This window comes from Phoenix dactylifera, chromosome 1 (genome assembly GCF_051530095.1).
Source record: "Phoenix dactylifera cultivar Ajwa chromosome 1, Ajwa_hap1_PhDact_Kaust_v1.1, whole genome shotgun sequence".
Classification (NCBI taxonomy): Eukaryota; Viridiplantae; Streptophyta; class Magnoliopsida; order Arecales; family Arecaceae; genus Phoenix; species Phoenix dactylifera.
The window spans coordinates 32,674,260-32,693,663 of NC_143190.1; the positions used below are offsets into that span (position 1 = coordinate 32,674,260).

At 41.1% G+C, this 19,404-nt stretch overlaps 1 pseudogene; it reads right to left on the bottom strand.

Moving 5' to 3' along the window:
• Window positions 1-6,833: 6,833 nt before the first annotated feature.
• Window positions 6,834-19,404, bottom strand: part of LOC149768575 (uncharacterized) — a 52,139-nt pseudogene continuing 39,568 nt past the window's right edge.

Below are 19,404 nucleotides of genomic sequence, written 5' to 3' on the forward strand. Positions count from 1 at the left end.
CCTCACTGTCCCTTATCCATCTATTCAAATTAAATAAAATGTCTTAAAAAGTTGAAGACAAATATGAACATAACTTTAAATCGAATTACCCTAAATCCGGAGCTCATCCTCCGGACAATCAGCAGGAGACTCGCGCTGAGATTCTGACTCGTGCTGCTGGTGCTCACATGACTGCTGGGACTGATCAGAAGTAGATCCCACCTGAGAATGCTGGAACTCCACATCTCTAAATCGTCTCCCTCGGGGCATATTGTTACCTGGTATGCATAAAAAAGAATCAATATTTGGTTAAATGATAAATTTATACTAAATAAAGGGCTAATAAAAGAGAAGATCAAATTTTACATGGATCATTCTGATTTTTAAGGCATTTAGAACATGGATCATCATACAACTATATCATCTTCAAACTTCATATGCATATCAGTCTACATGTTCAAACTTCAAAGTATATGCATATCAAATACACATTTGAAACTCCAACTGCATATCAGCGACATTTGAAACTCCAACTGCAAGACCTTTCATCAAATACACATACACGCAATTAGTGGAGAGCGAACACATGCAATAAAGGTCCATGGGACATTACTGTCAATGGAGGGGTTATTTACTCTCTTTTTTTCTTCCCTCTAGTGGAACCCAGAGCCTGCGTTCCCACAAAAAAAGCTGAAATGTTAAGTCGTCAAAAAAATGGAAGGGAAGAGATTTCCACTCATGGAAAAAGAAATCAAAGCCTTCGTGGACTTATTAGCTGCATCCAATTCTGTGTGTGCTCCGCGCATGCTTGCGCACTCAAATTTTTGGAAAGAACGACGTCAAAGCCAAGGTGAAACGGCAAGTTTGATCAGTTTGGACTCACCTTATCAATGTAATATGATGCCGACTGGAGCATTATATCATCTTGTAAGGTCAGCTACTTCATGCCCATAGAAGACCATCATATACGATTTCCAGATTTGATATGGGGCTTTCCACAACATCTAGATTTGGTACCTGGTTATCTTCTGAGAAGCCTATGTATGGCTCCAACAAATCAGACAATCTTTCACATGAAATTCCATAGTCCTTCAGAGTACAGGGTGAGGCAGCAGCAGCAGCCTCTCCAAAACAGCAAGAAAAAATTGTCTTCGAATTCTTACACCAAGTACTTGTCTCCACAAGCCACCCAAGTCTCAAACACAGAATTTAAGAATGTAAAAGGTGCAAATACTAAAACAAAACCTTCTAATATGTCACATGGTGGCACTCACAGTCAACATCGAAATAATAAAGAGGAACAAGGAAATCAATCTCACCATCTAGAAAAACCTATAAACCAACATGATCAATCCATGGATACACTATATTCAGAGAATTCGAGACTTGCAATTGTGTTCAGATACTCCAACCTCACAAACAAATTTCACTTCATTTCCGACAGTAGAGCCAGCCATGCTGTCATACAGTTTCTAGCTTCCAATGTTGGGCTGCCCAGTTTTAAAATCGTGCACCCAACTTGATCTTAGTATGAGCGATCAAACCAAATGTTGGGTGCACCTGCTTGAGTTCAGGCAATCATCAAGAAGAAAATAATCTAAAATAATCACTGTCATTCTTCTCTTTTTGATATGAAGTTAGAATAAATTTAAAAGGAAAAAGAGAGGCGCCGAAACGATGGTAGCAGGCATCAGAGCACCAAATACAAAAATTGAGATAGGAGGAAATTCTACACACATCGATGCTGCACAGAACTCATTGAAATCCATTCTTCTGTACTGAAGAGCACTAAGCTGGCAAATGGCAATATAGTTTTTTCTTTATAACACAAATAGTAAGCTGAGCAATATAAAGGAAAAAACAAAAACTTCTAACAATCAAACACATACTGAGACCAGAAGATCTTGTACACGGGATTCCTTCATTGCATCAAACTCGTTGGCGCAATTACTTCATCAGTTGGCACAACATTATAAGGCATACAAAATTTTGCATGCTACTGAAACATGGATGATGTTTTGCGCAGCTGAGCTTCTGGAGTTACATTGATTCGTCTTATCTTGATATTTTACATGCGGTTATACTTTGTCCTCTTACAATTCATTTAGTGTATTGCATATGGAAATGCAGAGAACTTGGCATTGGAATAGTTCCATATAGCCCTCTTGGTCGTGGTTTTTTCGGTGGCAGAGGAGTTACAAAAAGTGTGCCTACAAATTCTTTCTTGGTATGAACTCTTATTAAATCCAAGCTTTTCAACCGAAGCTTTATATTTCAGAGTATTTTAATGCAATGAGAAGCTAATATGCTTGATATTCTGAAATGAAGTTTGTTAAATTATAATTAATCGATAATTTTGTTAGGTTTCTCATCCAAGGTTTACTGGAGAGAACCTAGAGAAGAACAAGACGCTCTATGTGAGACTAGAGAACTCGGCCATGAAGCATCACTGTGCTCCTTCTCAACTAGCTCTCGCTTGGATTCTTCATCAAGGGGATGATGTTGTCCCCATCCCTGGTAAGCAATTGCCCCAACATTATTTTCCCTCACATCAATATCAGCATAAGAAGAGTTGCCATTGGTCTCTGTTAGCAGAATTTATCTTTGAATGCAAGAAACCATAACTGGACAAAGAACTAATCTAGGCAAAGAAAGAGGACCTAGAACTTGATGGAAACTTGAGACCTGGACTGAAACTTTTAGTGGTACTGCTGCTTTCCTAAAGTGCAAGAGAACTTGGAATCAAAATTATTCAATTTTAGTGATACTGTGTATATGATCTGATATTGGTCCCTCAAGAATTATTCACTTTTCCATGTACTGATCCCCAAATAAGGCTTAAATGTTCTTTAGTAATTCTTAGAAATTTCTTAGGACAAGGCCCAACCCACCTTAATTATGCTAATGAAGGAAGGGGAGAACAGAGAAGAAGAGCAGAAGATAGAGACGGGAAGAGGTACACAAGAAGAAAAGAACAAATAGGAAATGTGATTGCAACTGTCTTAACTCGGGAAGAGGTACACAAGAAGAAAAGAACAAATAGGAAATACACTGAGTAAAATTAGAAATCCTCGGGCGGAGGCAGGCCTGGATCGATCGGGACTTCGGGCCGGTCGGTCGACGCCGGAGAGGAGGGAGGAGGAGAAGATCCTCCGGCGGAGGCGAAGCTCGATCAAGGCTTATACCAAAGAAGAGGAGAAGGAGCGTGTTGAGAAAGGAGGAGAAGGAGGAGAACAAGCGAGACGGAGGGAGAGGAGGGAGTAGGAGAAACTACCTCGGGCGGAGCGCGTTGGGGTTGGTCGGTCGACGCCGGAGAGGAGGTAGGAGTCGGACGGTCCGCGCCGGAGAGGAGGGAGATGGGGGCAGCGCCGGAGACGAAGGCAAGGGCAGCGCCGGAGAGGAAAATGAGGGGTATCGGGAGTAGCTAGGGCAAGTATGCGGGCTTGGGGTCGGGCGCTGGGTTTTAAGGGGGCCTTGGCGAAGCTTATAAGCGTCGTTTTAGCATCAAGTCTACGACGACGCGTTTAAGCGTCGTCCACTGCTTCAAATTAGCCACGCTCACCAAGAGCGTTGGGAAAGTTTGGCGCAGGAGCAGAAAATACCGACGCTTTCCCCTAGCGTCGGCATTTAAGCGTCGGCTTTTCCCACTTTTACTGTAGTGTACCATAAACTGTAGAGCGGACCAGATTAGATTTGATCATAGTTCTTTCCAACTTCTTTTAAATGTTGAAGGACAATGGGTAAAATTATGAAAGTAAGGACATGAATAAATTTCAATTTCAAAGGAATTAGAAGTGAGAAATTATCATATAAGGCAAGATCCGCCGTACCGGTACCGGTCGGCGTACCGGTGGCGGTCCGGACCGGTCCGAATCGGTCCCATACCGATTCCGTACCGATCCGTACCGGTCACGTACCGGTTACGTACCGGTCCCGTACCGGTTCTCCAACAATAAACCACCGGTACCGGATTCCATGCTGATCCGGTACCGGTCCCAGGCCGAACCGGTACGTACCGGCACGTACCGTCCGGTACGGACTGGTACGGCAAACCATGATATAAGGTCATACGAAGTAAAATCTCGAAAACCATGAGTCCATGTGTACAATGTCCAAGAAACAAACACCTCAGGTTATTCCATATGACTAGAAGCAACCATGTAAGTCCATATTATATCTTAATTTGATCCCCAAAAATATAGATATAGGATTGTAGAATTTTATATATATATATATATATATATATATATGTCATCATCTTTGTCAGATTTGAGATGCAAAATTACTCCCTTTTCCTTTTACTTCTTGAGGAATAAACAATGAAATCTTCCTCACCCACTAGTTGAATCTTATGCAACATATAATGAGTTTTCTTGCCTTTCTCAACATATTTAACCCTAATCATGAAAAAAACCAACAAAAGAAGCTATCTTTGCCCCAAATGCATCAACTCAATGCTCTTTCAAGTAAAAGGCTGTTGATAAAAGTAAGACAATTTTAAAAAATAGATGCAAAGATATGAGAACATGCGAACATGTGAGACATTGATCTACAAATCTTAATTCTGAAAATTGAAAAGAAATGCACCAATAGACTTCCAAGAAGTCTCTTTTTCTTTACTTTCAAAACTCGAAAGCTTAAAATAGCTAAAAGGATTTTAAAATATGTTCCAGGGACTGATCAATGATGAATTGGCCATTTAAAATTTAAAATAAATTAACTAATCAAAAGGCAGATGTTCCAATTGCTTTAACATGTAAATGAAATGATGTGGATACGGATCTTACAATACAGATGACAGTATGATTTGTAATCTGGATCTTATGATCCAGATTCCTGTCTCGGCTGCAATCTGATCCCAATTCGGAGATCCAATCCAAGAACATTAAGTCGATTTTGGTCCAAATGAACAATTTCAATATGGTATCTAAGCTCCCTAACACAATATCTTCTATGAAAGTTTTTCCTGTCCTGGATCCATTTCACCATACAACCCCCATCTCCGCTGCCAACACATTATAGATTTGTACTTGTAGCAAAGGTTACAGACAGACAAGAAGTTACGATGTATTTACTCACCAGGTTCTCACACATATTAATAGGTTCCTATCATGCTGAATTTTCCTTTCTTTTCTCTTCTTGCTTCAAAACAATGACAAAGCTCATATATTAAGAATGCAAGTGCAAATAGACATGTATAGATCAGAATGAACTTAGAATTGCTCATACAGACCATGCAAAAAACTTCAGGAGCTGCATGCAGAAATTAGGAAACAAGCAAAACCAATGATAACCTGAGATGGAGCACACACCTGCAATCATGTCTTAATAGTGTCTAAAGGGGTTGTGATACAAGATGCCGCCATACCAGAAACTAGTCCACATGTAGCTTGAACACACATTATGTTCCACTGGCTAGGAACAGTTTCAGTATCGATGCTGTGAGGACCCGTGTGGGCGTGTGTTTAGTCCCACATCGGTTATTCACTAGGTAGATATTGGGTACTTATACAGGATCAAAGAACTTAAATAATAACTTCCAACTAGCTATTTTGGGAGAGATCCTGGATTGTTTCAAATGGTATCAGAGCGGACCCGGCCCATAACCTATGTGGACTACGGGACATTGCAGCACGGATCTATTGGGGCTGACCACGGACCGATCGTAGTGTTTGTGATTAGATTTGAATATATTTGAACCCTTAGCCTAACGAGGACGTCAGGATTTGAACGGGGGGAGTATGCGAGGACTCGTGCAGGCGTGTGTTTAGTCCCACATCGGTTATTCGCTGGGTAGATCTTGGGCACTTATACAGAATCAAGGAACCTAAATAATACCTTCCGGCTAGCCATTTTGGATGAGGTCCTGGGTTGTTACAGATGCCATGGCCTAAGAGCCTGCTCAAGACAATAAAGAGAATTATGGTAAGAAGCCTTCTAATGTTTTAGGCTTTAGGGCTATATAACATAATAAATTATAATACAATGATAAGAAGAAAGAGAAGAAGAAGAAGAAGAAGAAGAGAACAGTTTGAACATATCAAGTTGGTTCTAGACCAAATGTTTGTTTGTTTGCATGCGTTACAGCTTTGCAAGGTTTTCAAAGTCAGAGAACCCGTTGTCTAGAAGTGGGTTATCCACCTTTTTTGATGCCTTCGAAAAGGTTTTTGCTTTTTAGTTTCATATCTTTCTTTCTTAATTATAAAGTTCACACCAAAGAGATTACAAGGCCATAGCTGTCAGAAAATGCCATCAAATATGAAACAGGCACGCGACATGGGATTAAGGTGCAACTCAACCTACAAGTATTTAGGATAGGAAAGATCTTAAATTATGTAATGAGAAATTTACTTTAAGAGATAAAGATGGCAAAGAGTGATTCCTAAAGCTGGCATCTGTATCTCGGAAAAGCTTTTCTTTGGGGTAGGAGGCAAAGCTTTTTCATTAGTCATAAAATGAGTCATATTTGATTTGTCAAGGAAGTGTAATATCTCATTTGTTTATCTTCAAAGAAATGTCAGAAACTTAGATCCATATGTTTTTATTCCCTAAACACCATCTGAAAAAAATAAAACTTCATTACCATTTGTCAGGATTAAACATTAAAAATTTAAGGACATATTTTACTTCAGCTGTTTTTGACAGGGTAAAAAATCCAAAACTGAGAAGATTTAGCTGGTTGTGTGCACATAAATAGACAGACACTTTATACCACGATATTAAGATAGGATAACTCCTCCCAAGAAACCAGACCCAAATTGATGTACAAGGCATGTATGAAGGTTAAATTACAAGAATAAAATAATGCATAAAAGGAACACCCAAATCTAAGTACAGAGCTTCCACATGATTAAGGTGCCTGCAACTAACATAGCCAGATACTAAAAATGTTACACCAAGCCACAACCAAGTAATGGATTCCTCTCACATACATGGAGCACATATCTGGTAAAATGATTGCTAAGAGGGTTGGTTATGACGCAAAACCTTAGAACCTCAAGAAGACAGGGGAAACAACTTCAGAAGCATGCTTGTAAATAGAAAACCAATACAAATTTTATTTGTTATCACTATTATTTATCAAAATACCATAAATTCATGTGTTATGACATTCATGATATGTGAAAACAATAGTCTTCCAAGAACATCATAACAACCACTAAAGCAATTAGATGGATAAGCAAAAAATGGCAAGGTTATAAGGGAAAAATAACTTACATAACCGTATCCTATATGTCAGCATGTGCGCTTGTTCCAACTTCCAACCATTTGATGCTTGGTGTTTATAGAGAAAGTCCAGCATCCTACCTCCAGATTATGCGCTGGCTGGATCCATAACTTGCCCACCATACAGCACTGGATGGGGAATATGTCATAACAGACAAGCCAAATCCTCTGTACAAACCCCTGATTCCATCAAATTTGAGAATTTTATGAGCTACATCCAGTCCACCATTAGACTTTGCATAACCAGAGTATCCTTGTGTTGGGAATCCGCCCATGCAGAAAATTAAAAAAAAATTCAGATGCAGCGGAAGTGGCATGCGTGGGATCAACGTTCATCTCATGAATGTTATTCAAAAACCGTCCGTAGATAGATTAGGATTAAAAATTTTTTAACTAATTATGAAGATCAGATCTTCACCTTGTGCGGGTAGATAATCACCGCAAACTGAAGTTCGTGGTTTAGAATGAAGGTTCGCTTGAAGCCGTTCACGCGTCCGGCCTCTACGGGTATCCACACGAAGCAGAGGACCAATCCAAACACTCCAATCTTCCTGGGGTGCTAGCTCCCTTGCAGAGATTGGTTTTGATGGCTAATCTCCTCCCTTTTGATCAACCCTTGATTGTGCTTGGGAGGAGGAAGAAGAAGGATGAAACTTGAAGAAGGATCAAAGCACCTTGCAGCCTTTTTCTTCCCCTTGCGTTGGATGAAGGAAGGGAAGAGGATGAGGCTGCCAACACCACCTTGTTCTTCCTCCTTGCTTGCGGCTGATCCAAAGGAAAGGGAGAGGGGCTCACGGCTAAAAACAAGAGGGCTTGAATGCCCTAGGTGCTGCCCCTTGATCCCTTAAATAAGTAAGTGGAGCTCCTAACTTTTAGGAGCTCCCTTGAAAATTTTCCAAGAGGGGCGCCGGCCCCTCTTGTGTTGCCGCACCAAGGAGCCCCTCCCTCATGGTTAACCCTAATCCTCCTCTAAGGAGGATTGGGATGCCCTAATATGGCTAAGCCCTATCTAATTAGGCTTAGTCCAAGGGTGAACCAATTTTGGGTTTGATCCATGCAATGTCCTAATCCAATTAGAACTCATTGAATCATGACTCAATTGAACCCTTCAATCCTAATCTAATTAGGAGTCATCTTGATTCATTAGATTAATAATTAATTGGGATTTAAAAAATCCTAATCCAATTAGAACTTATTTAATTTTAGTCCTAATCCAATTAGGACTCTAATTTGTATCCGAAGTCCTAATCCAATTAGGACTTCTAGGAATCCTATTCTAAGTAGGAATCCAAATTAAATTCAAAATCCTAATTCAATTAGGATTGTAGGAATCCTACTCCAAGTAGGACTCCCAGTCCTACTCCAAGTAAGACTCCCAGTCCTAATCCAATTAGGACTCCAGGAATCCTACTCCAAGTAGGATTTGTATTTAAGTTCAATTAATTAATTTCTATTGTTCCTTCTTCTACTGATTATCAATTGAATTGATTACTCGTGATTCATAATCACATTTCAACCATCGGATCTGTCAATACCTCTACTATGTGTGACCCCGTAGGTTCTCTTCTGACTGGTAGTGAGATATATTGCGATCTCTATCACAATATCATTGAAAACTCCTTTCAATGGGTTGGAACAATTCCAACTCAAGTCATCAGGGTTTATCGATCATCAAGATATTTCCTGTGAGTCTCACCATCCACCAGTGACACCTAGCAGCATGTAGTGGCTACCTAGTAGAATGGAATGATGAACCTCTAGGTGCAGTTATCGTATGATACAGTCCTTCTACCGTAGATCCCTACAGGATGGAGGTCATGGACAACTCGTCAAACCCATCGTCTGTCATATGTCAAGATTTATTCGACTTAAGTTCGAGAGTGGAAAACTCTTTATCCACTGTATATACTGCCCTGGCTGAGGTCTTACGAACTCAGTCTTATAAATCACATAGAATCTCTCGTTATCTACCAACGTCGATAGATTCCATATAGGTGCATACCCTACTCCTATAGTGAACCTATTGCAGCCAATCCACACTGCATGGACCCGTATGTCTAGAGACCATATATACGTGCAGTCAAACTGCAATAACCTCACTGTGAGTAGCCAAAGCACCGCAGGTCAAAAGACCAATCACACTACTGCAACATCAAGCAAGTCACTGACGAGTGGATAGACATCCAAGTGACTTCTTGTCTTGGTCACGCTCAGTACCCTTGTTCTTTAACAAGCACCTGCACTATTACTTCAGTGTCGCCACACTGTGGACTCGAGTCTTGTCCATCCCCAAGAAAAGCAATGTGTGCACTGATCTCATTGGATCGATCACCATCTTTATGATGATCCATCGATCAGGAGCATTTAAAAATTAATCACCAATGATGTTGGGAACCCGCCCATGCCGTTGATATTTCAAAAACAAAATCAGATGGCAGCGGAATCGGCATAAGCGGGATCGACATTCATCGCATGAACGTGTTTCAAAAACCGTTCGTAGATAGATAAGGATTAAAAACTTTTAATCTAATTAGAAGATCAGATCTTCACCTTGTGCGGGTAGATGATCACCGCAAACTGGAGTTCATGGTTTTAGGATGAAGGTTCGTATGAAGCCGTTCACACGTCCGGCCTCTACGGGTATCCACACGAAGCAGAGATCCGATCAAAGCTCTCTTGTCTTCCCGGGGTGCTAGCTCCCTTGCAAAGACTTCTTTTGATGGCTGATTTCCTCCCTTTCAATCAACCCTTGATTGTGCTTGGGAGGAGGAAGAAGAAGGATGAAACTTGAAGATGAATCAAAGCCATTGCAGCCTACTTCCTTTTCCCTGCATTGGAAGGAGGAAGAGAGGAGGAGGAGGCCGCCAATGGCTTCTTCTTTTCTTCCCTTTGCTTGCGGCTGAACCAAGGAGGAGGAGATGGAGGCCACGGCTTGGAAGGGTGAGGATTCAATAATACTAGGGCGCCGACCCTTGCTCTCCTTTTAAAACCATCTAGGGCTCCTACAATTTAGGAGCCCTAGAGTTATTTCCTAAGAGGGGGCGCCGGCCCCCTCTCTTCATGCCGCACCAAGGAAGCAAAAGGGGAGGGGCTTGCGCCCCTCCCTCTTGGTAAACCCTAATCCATATTAAGTAGGGTTTGAAATGCCCTAATGTGGTCAAGCCCTAATCCAATTAGGCTTAGCCCAAGGGTGAACCAATTTGGATCCAATCTAGGTAAGTCCTAATCCAATTAGAACTTAAATCAATTTTGACTCAGTTGAACTCTTCAATCCTAATCCAATTAGGAGTCTTATTGATTTATTAGATTAATAATTAATTGTGACTTAAGAAACCCTAATCCAAATTAGGACATATTTAATTTTAGTCCTAATCTAATTAGGACTCTTATTTGAATCCGAAGTCCTAATCCAATTAGGATTTCTAGGAATCCTATTCTAAGTAGGAATCCAAAGATGAATTCAAAATCCTAATCTAATTAGGATTGTAGGAATCCTACTCCAAGTAGGAATCCCAGTCCTACTCCAAATAGGATTTCCAGTCCTAATCCAATTAGGACTCTAGGAATCCTATTCCAAGTAAGATTCGTGATTTAAGTCCAATTAATCAATTCTCATTGTTCCTTCTTCAACTGAATATCAATTGAATTGATTACTTGTGATTCCTAATCACTATTCAACCATCGGATCGGTCAATACTTCTAGTGTGTGTGATCCTATAGGTTCTATTCTGACTGGTAGTGAGATATATTGCGATCTCTTATCACAATATCATTAAAAACTCCTTTCAATGGTTTGGAACGATTCCAACTCTACTCATTAGGGTTTATCGATCATCAAGATAATCCCTATGAGTCCCACCATCCACCAGTGATACCTAGCAGCATGTAGTGGCTACCCAGCAGAATAGAATGGTGAACCTCTAGGTGCAGTTACTATGTGATACAGTCCTTCTATCGTGGATTCCTACAGGACGGAGGTCATGGACAACTTGTCTAACCCCATCGTCTGTCATATGTCAAGATTTATTCGACTTAAGTTCGAGAGCGGAGAACTCTTTCTCTACTGTGCAATCTGCCCCGGCCGAGGTCTTACGAACTCAGTCTTATAAATCATATAGGATCTCTCCTTATCTATCAAGGTCGATAGATTTCTTATAGGTGCATACCCTACTCCTACAGTGAACCTACTGCAGCCAATCTGCACTGCATGGACCCATATGGCTAGAGACCATGTATGTGTGCAGTCAAACTACAATAACCTCACTGTGAGTGGCCGAAGCACCGTAGGTCAAAGGACCAGTCACACTACTGCAACATCAAGCAAGTCACTAACGAATGGATAGACATCCAAGTGACTTCTTGTATTGGTCACGCTCAGTACCCTTGTTCTTAACAAGCACCTGCACTATTACTTCAGTGTCGCCACACTGTGGTCTCGAGTCTCGTCCATCCATAAGGAAAGTAATGTGTGCACTGATCTCATCGGATCGATCACCGCCCTCATGATGATCCATCGATCAGGAGCATTCAAAAATTAATCACCAATGATCCATGGCTCAAATTCTTGACTCTTAAGAATATGCATCATCATCTTATTAATTTTTGGACGATTCATAGACACATAAACAATATGAATGAAAAAGATGCCTTTTATTTATTCAATAATAAAGTCAAATACAAATTATGTCCCCGAATTAATAATGTGTCAGCCAAAATTGGCTTCTAGGGCATACATCTAACAATCTCTCACTTGCACTAAAGCCAATCAGTCATATATTTTAGTCCCATCTTCTCAAGGTGGACTTCAGTCTTTTGCTGCTATTTAGTGAACGGGTCTGCCACGTTGTCCGCGGAGTCTACTCTCTGCACTTCGACATACTTCTTCTCAACATAGTCGCGTATGAGATTGAAGCGCCGCTCTATATGCTTGGACTTCTGATGAGACCTTGGCTCCTTAGCAAGAGCTATGGCGCCATTATTATCGCAGTAGAGTGTTATGGCATCTGATGACATTACATCCAATTCCGCAATGTATTACTTGAACTAGAAGCCTTCCTTAGCAGCTTCAGAGGCGGCGATGTATTCAGCTTCCATAGTAGAATCAGCAATGATCGGTTGTTTAGAACTCTTCCAATTTACCGTACCACCATTGCACAAGAACACATATCCAGATGTTGACTTCCTATCATCGACATCAGTCATGAAGTCTGAATCTGTGTATCCTTCTACCTTCAACTCTGATGATCCTCCAAAGATCAAGAATAAATCTTTAGTTCTTCTCAAGTACTTAAGAATATTCTTCACAGCTGTCCAGTGTTCTTCACCTGGATTTGACTGATATCTGCTTATGACACTCACAGCAAGAGCTATATCAGGTCGTGTACACAGCATGGCATACATGAGGCTCCCTATTGCCGATGCATAGGGAATCTTGCTCATGCGTTGAATCTCTTCAGATGTGTTGGGGCACATCTTCTTGGAGAGATGAATTCCATGCCTAAGGGGTAAGAGACCCCTTTTGGAGTTTTCCATGCTGAACCTTTTCAGCACTTCCTCTATATACATTTTCTGTGATAGGCCAAGCATCCTTTTAGATCTATCTCTATAGACCAAAATATAGGATGCTTCCCCAAGGCCTTTCATGGAGAACTCTTTTGACAACCAGACTTTGACCGAGGTTAGCATGGGAATATCATTCCCTATCAGGAGGATGTCGTCCACGTACAGTACGAGAAATACGACAACGCTCCCACTAACCTTTTTGTAAACACACGGTTCCTCTTCGTTTTTGATGAAATCAAACGTTTTGATTGCGTCATCGAAACGAGTGTTCTAACTCCGAGATGCTTGTTTTAGTCTATAAATAGACCTTTGCAGCTTGCAAACCTTGTGATCTCTATCACTGGAAGTGAAACCCAGAGGCTGTTCCATATAGATATCTTCTTCAAGATATCCATTTAGGAAAGCAGTTTTCACATCCATCTGCCAGATTTCATAATCATGAAATGCTGCAATGGCAAGCAATGTTCAGATGGATTTCAGCATGGCTACAGATAAAAAAAGGTCTCCTGATAGTCAATGCCTTCGCGTTGACTATATCCTTTCGCCACCAGCCTTGCTTTATAGGTCTCTACCTTTCCATCCGAACCTATCTTCCTTTTGTAGATCCATTTATATCCAATAGGTACAATACCTTCTGGTGGATCTACTAAGGTCCAGACTTTGTTGGAATATATGGAGTCTAATTCTGACTTCATAGCTTCTAACCATTTTTCGGAATCGATATCAGATATCGCCTCGTTGTAGATTTTGGGATCCTGTATGTGATCCCTATCTCCCACTAGGAACATTTCCTCGGTATCCTCTTCTAGTATACCTAAGTATCTATCGGGAGGATGGGAGATCCTACTTGATCTTCGAGGTGGTTGAGGGACATCGTGTACTGGCTCTGTATTAATGGGTTCGATAGGATCCATGACTCGTTGCTTTTCAGGGACTTTCTCTTCAAGCTCAATTTTCCTCCCACTGCCTCTATCAAGGATAAACTAGTTTTCCAAGAAGATGGCATGACGGCTCACAAATACATTGTGCTCCTCTGAGACGTAAAAATTGTATCCTAATGACTCTTTAGGATATCCTATAAAACGAGCACTTATGGTCCTAGCCTCTAGTTTGTCCGCCTGTAGTCTTTTGACGTGGGCCGGACATCCCCAAATCTTGAGAGGGCCATGACTTGGTTTCTTACCATGCCATATCTTATACGGTATGGTAGGAACGGATTTAGAGAGAACTCTATTAAGTAGATATACTGCGGTAAGTAAGGCATCTCCCCAAAGAAACATCGGTAGATCAGTGAAGCTCATCATGGACCGGACCATATCCAATAGAGTCCGATTTCTCTTCTCTGACACCCCGTTGAGTTGAGGTGTACCCGGAGGAGTCCATTGTGAGACTATGCTATTGTCCTTGAGATTGTCCCGGAATTCTCCACTAAGGTATTCTCCTCCTCGATCTGATCGAAGAGCCTTAAGGAGTTTTCCAGTTTGTTTTTCTACTTTATTTCTGAACTCTTTGAACTTTTCGAATTCAGATTTGTGTCTCATAAGATACACATACCCATACCGTGAATAATCATCGGTAAAGGTAATGAAGTACGAATAACGTCCCCTGGCTAGCACATCGAATGGGCCACATATATCTGTATGTACCAGGGTAAGTATTTCAGTGGTCCTCTCCCCATGTCCTACAAAGGGCAATCTGGCCATTTTTCCTTGAAGACAGGACTCGCAAACTGGATATGACTCGAAAGTCAATGAGCCGAGAAGCCCATTTTTATCCATTTTGTTCATTCTGTTCTCTCCAATATGGCCAAGCCTGAGGTGCCACAAATATTTTTGGTTTATCTCATCCCTGGATCTTTTGGATCCTTTGGCATTCACTTCTTGCTCAGACACATATATAGATACATCCATATGCAAATGATAGAGACTGTCAATCATAAAACCACGTGCGACTATTTTATTTCTGAAATAAATAGAACAGCAGTCTTTGTCAAATGTAAAAATATGATCTTCCTGTGCTAGACATGAAACAGAAATCAAATTTCTGCTAGCAGCAGGTACATAATAGCAGTCTCTAAGTAATAAACTAAAATCAGACGGTAGTCGCAGATGGTAGGTGCCCACAGCCACAGCAGCAACTTTTGCCCCGTTGCCTATCCGAAGGGTTACTGCACCTTCCGCCAGCCTTCTATTTTCTTTAGACCCTGCATGGTAGTGCATAGATGAGCACTAGAACCAGAATCTATAACCCAACTAGAAGTAGAAGAAACCGTTAGATTAGTTTCAATTACGAGCAAGTCTATACCTTCTGAAGGTGTGTCACCTTTCTTGTTCTTCAGGCTCTCGAGGTATGAAGGACAGTTCCTCTTCCAGTGGCCGTCGATATTGCAGTGGAAACATTTTTCTTTGTCATTGGCCCTTTTCTTTTGAACTTCCTTCTTTGGCTTCTTATCTTTCTTCTGCTTCTTAGCAGGCTTCTTTTTCTTCCAAGCAGACTTTCTCTTGGAACCAGAAGTCAACTCAGCAGCAAGGACATTGCCCCTTAAACCTTTCAAGGCTCCCTCAGCAGTTACCAACATATTTATCAGTTCAGTCTTAGTGCATTCAATCTTATTCATGTGGTAGTTTACTATAAACTGACCAAATGAATCAGAAAGGGATTGAAGGATCAGATCAACTTGCAATTCCTTGTGCATGTTCATACCGAGCTTCTCAAGCTCCTCTAGGTCCTTGATCATAGTCAGACCATGATCATTGACGGACTGCCCCTCGCGCATCTTTGCTTTGAAGAGCCTCTTGGACACTTCAAAACGAGCTGTGCGACTCTGCTCACCATACAACTCTTGCAGGTGTGCCAGTATGTCCCTAACAGTCTTCATATTTTCATGCTGGCATTGTAGTTCATTGGACATGGATACCATGATATAGCACTTGACTCTAGTGTCATCGTCTGTCCACTTCTCATGCGTCGTACGCTGATCAGCGGTCGGACGTGCTGGTAATGCGGGGATGTCATTGTCGAGCACATAGCCTATTTTCTCGCAACTCAAAACAATTTTGAGATTCCTAAGCCAGTCTCTGTAATTGGTACCGGTCAATCGGTTGGTCTCAAGAATACGGGTCAAAGGGTTTGAGGCTGACATTATGATCTGCAGAGAGTAAAGATTCTAGTTAGACTTTTGTACTTGATCCTAATCTGTTCTAAGATCTTTTAGAACAAATGTAACTCCCACTATTTTCTCGAATTCCTCACACTCCCCTGGTAGGAAAACGGAAATCCCACACGACTAGGGTTTCTAGTGGGTACTGCAGTCCCACTGATTTACATGCCACCTCACCTAACAGTTATTGGTGACACATAGATTGATGAATGTACAACTCTTGTACAATGCTTCTCAAGCATGTTGCAGTGCAACTTGGTCTCTAAGCCATGAAAACCTCACCTAACAGTTATTGGTCCCATTTCTTAGTTAAGTCAGACCCACCGTATAACCGTAGGAATAAAGTCGTCATTGGGTCCTCACCTAACAGTTATTGGTGCCCAACCCCACCTTTATCCTACAATATCTCATGTCTATAGAGAGGTCCAGTCCCCCGATGCAACTTGTCCACTGTGTCCAGCCGAGACAAATCAACATCAGAAAGACCTTAGCAGCTCTACTACAGTGGAAGACCTATTGACTTAATATTGGTTAATCAGATCTTAGTGTTTGCAACTTGAGCTCTTCATAAGAGGTAATCGAACAATTGGCCAGGTAAGCAGGTGGGAGGCTCCCCTTACTCAGAGAGTAAGGTCCTAATTAAGTAACCACCTTTCATGCTTTTCTAGACACCAATTAGATCAATTAATCTAATATGACTCGCTCATGTTAGTTCACTCTCGACTTGATTGAGGAGGTTTTAATTTAGGTCTCAATTAGGTTTGCTACATCACATGTAAACCTATCTATCCGACTCTTATTCACATCACATGCAAACGGCACATTGCAGGCAGTTATAATCGCAGCAATAATTAAAGCTAAACTTTAAATGGATGATGATCATGGATTCTAATTAGGTCGTATTACAAGCACATGCACGTCAATCGATCAATTGGTCTTCAATTCTTGAATTGGTTCCAAGCCTCCTTGATTCGATCCTCGACCAACTCTTGATCCAATCGCCATCAACCTCTTAGACCCCTGTTCATCTCATGCATCATCTTTGACTTGATCGTTGACGTACATCACATCACAGAAATACAACCAGATATAAAATAAAAATAATAATAAATTACATCTCCCTTTTAGGAGGCACGCAGGCCTCTCAAAATATTAAATAAGATGCATGCAAGCATCTGAAAAATTACATGACATTGCAGATCACATCGCAGGTCTTTACATTTAATACCAAAAGGGTTTGAATCCTATGATCATCACCATATGCAACAATTATAATTTTCAGATCTGAAAATTAATTGATTATCTTATGACATAGGTTGCTGATCATGCTAATCATGATTCTAAACTTTGTAATCCCATTAACAATGCAATTAGAATCATCTTTTTATCACATAAAAATCAGCATGCAAAAATCAGCACCCTAGAAAAAATATGCATGCAGAAAATTTTCAGCATGCATGATCATTCAATTTTCAGATCTAATAAGCCTATTAATAATTAATTCTTACCTTAATCTACGATGCCTAGGCTCTGATACCACTGTTGGGAACCCGCCCATGCCGCTGATATTTCAAAAACAAAATCAGATGGCAGCGGAATCGGCATAAGCGGGATCGACATTCATCGCATGAACGTGTTTCAAAAACCGTTCGTAGATAGATAAGGATTAAAAACTTTTAATCTAATTAGAAGATCAGATCTTCACCTTGTGCGGGTAGATGATCACCGCAAACTGGAGTTCGTGGTTTTAGGATGAAGGTTCGTATGAAGCTGTTCACACGTCCGGCCTCTACGGGTATCCACACGAAGCAGAGATCCGATCAAAGCTCTCTTGTCTTCCCGGGGTGCTAGCTCCCTTGCAAAGACTTCTTTTGATGGCTGATTTCCTCCCTTTCAATCAACCCTTGATTGTGCTTGGGAGGAGGAAGAAGAAGGATGAAACTTGAAGATGAATCAAAGCCCTTGCAGCCTACTTCCATTTCCCTGTGTTGGAAGGAGGAAGAGAGAAGGAGGAGGCCGCCAATGGCTTCTTCTTTTCCTCCCTTTGCTTGCGGCTGAACCAAGGAGGAGGAGAGGGAGGCCACGGCTTGGAAGGGAGAGGATTCAATAATACTAGGGCGCCGGCCCTTGCTCTCCTTTTAAAACCATCTAGGGCTCCTACAATTTAGGAGCCCTAGAGTTATTTCCTAAGAGGGGGCGCCGGCCCCCTCTCTTTATGCCGCACCAAGGAAGCAAAAGGGGAGGGGCTTGCGCCCCTCCCTCTTGGTAAACCCTAATCCACATTAAGTAGGGTTTGGAATGCCCTAATGTGGTCAAGCCCTAATCCAATTAGGCTTAGCCCAAGGGTGAACCAATTTGGATCCAATTTAGGTAAGTCCTAATTCAATTAGAACTTAAATCAATTTTGACTCAATTGAACTCTTCAATCCTAATCCAATTAGGAGTCTTATTGATTTATTAGATTAATAATTAATTGTGACTTAAGAAACCCTAATCCAAATTAGGACATATTTAATTTTAGTCCTAATCTAATTAGGACTCTTATTTGAATTCGAAGTCCTAATCCAATTAGGATTTCTAGGAATCCTATTCTAAGTAGGAATCCAAAGATGAATTCAAAATCCTAATCTAATTAGGATTGTAGGAATCCTACTCCAAGTAGGAATCCCAGTCCTACTCCAAATAGGATTCCCAGTCCTAATCCAATTAGGACTCTAGGAATCCTATTCCAAGTAGAATTCGAGTTTTAAGTCCAATTAATCAATTTCCATTGTTCCTTCTTCAACTGAATATCAATCGAATTGATTATTTGTGATTCCTAATCACTATTCAACCATCGGATCGGTCAATACTTCTAGTGTGTGTAACCCTATAGGTTCTATTCTGACTGGTAGTAAGATATATTGCGATCTCTTATCACAATATCATTGAAAACTCCTTTCAATGATTTGGAACGATTCCAACTCTACTCATTAGGGTTTATCGATCATCAAGATAATCTCTATGAGTCCCACCATCCACCAGTGACACCTAGCAGCATGTAGTGGCTACCTAGCAGAATAGAATGGTGAACCTCTAGGTGCAGTTATTATGTGATACAGTCCTTCTATCGTGGATCCCTACAGGACGGAGGTCATAGACAACTCGTCAAACCCCATCGTCTGTCATATGTCAAGATTTATTCGACTTAAGTTCGAGAGCGGAGAACTCTTTCTCTACTGTGCAATCTGCCCCGGCCGAGGTCTTACGAACTCAGTCTTATAAATCACATAGGATCTCTCCTTATCTATCAAGGTCGATAGATTCCTTATAGGTGCATACCCTAAATCTACTGCTGCCAATCTGCACTGCATGGACCCATATGGCTATAGACCATGTATGTGTGCAATCAAACTACAATAACCTCACTGTGAGTGGCCGAAGCACCGCAGGTCAAAGGACCAGTCACACTACTGCAACATCAAGCAAGTCACTGA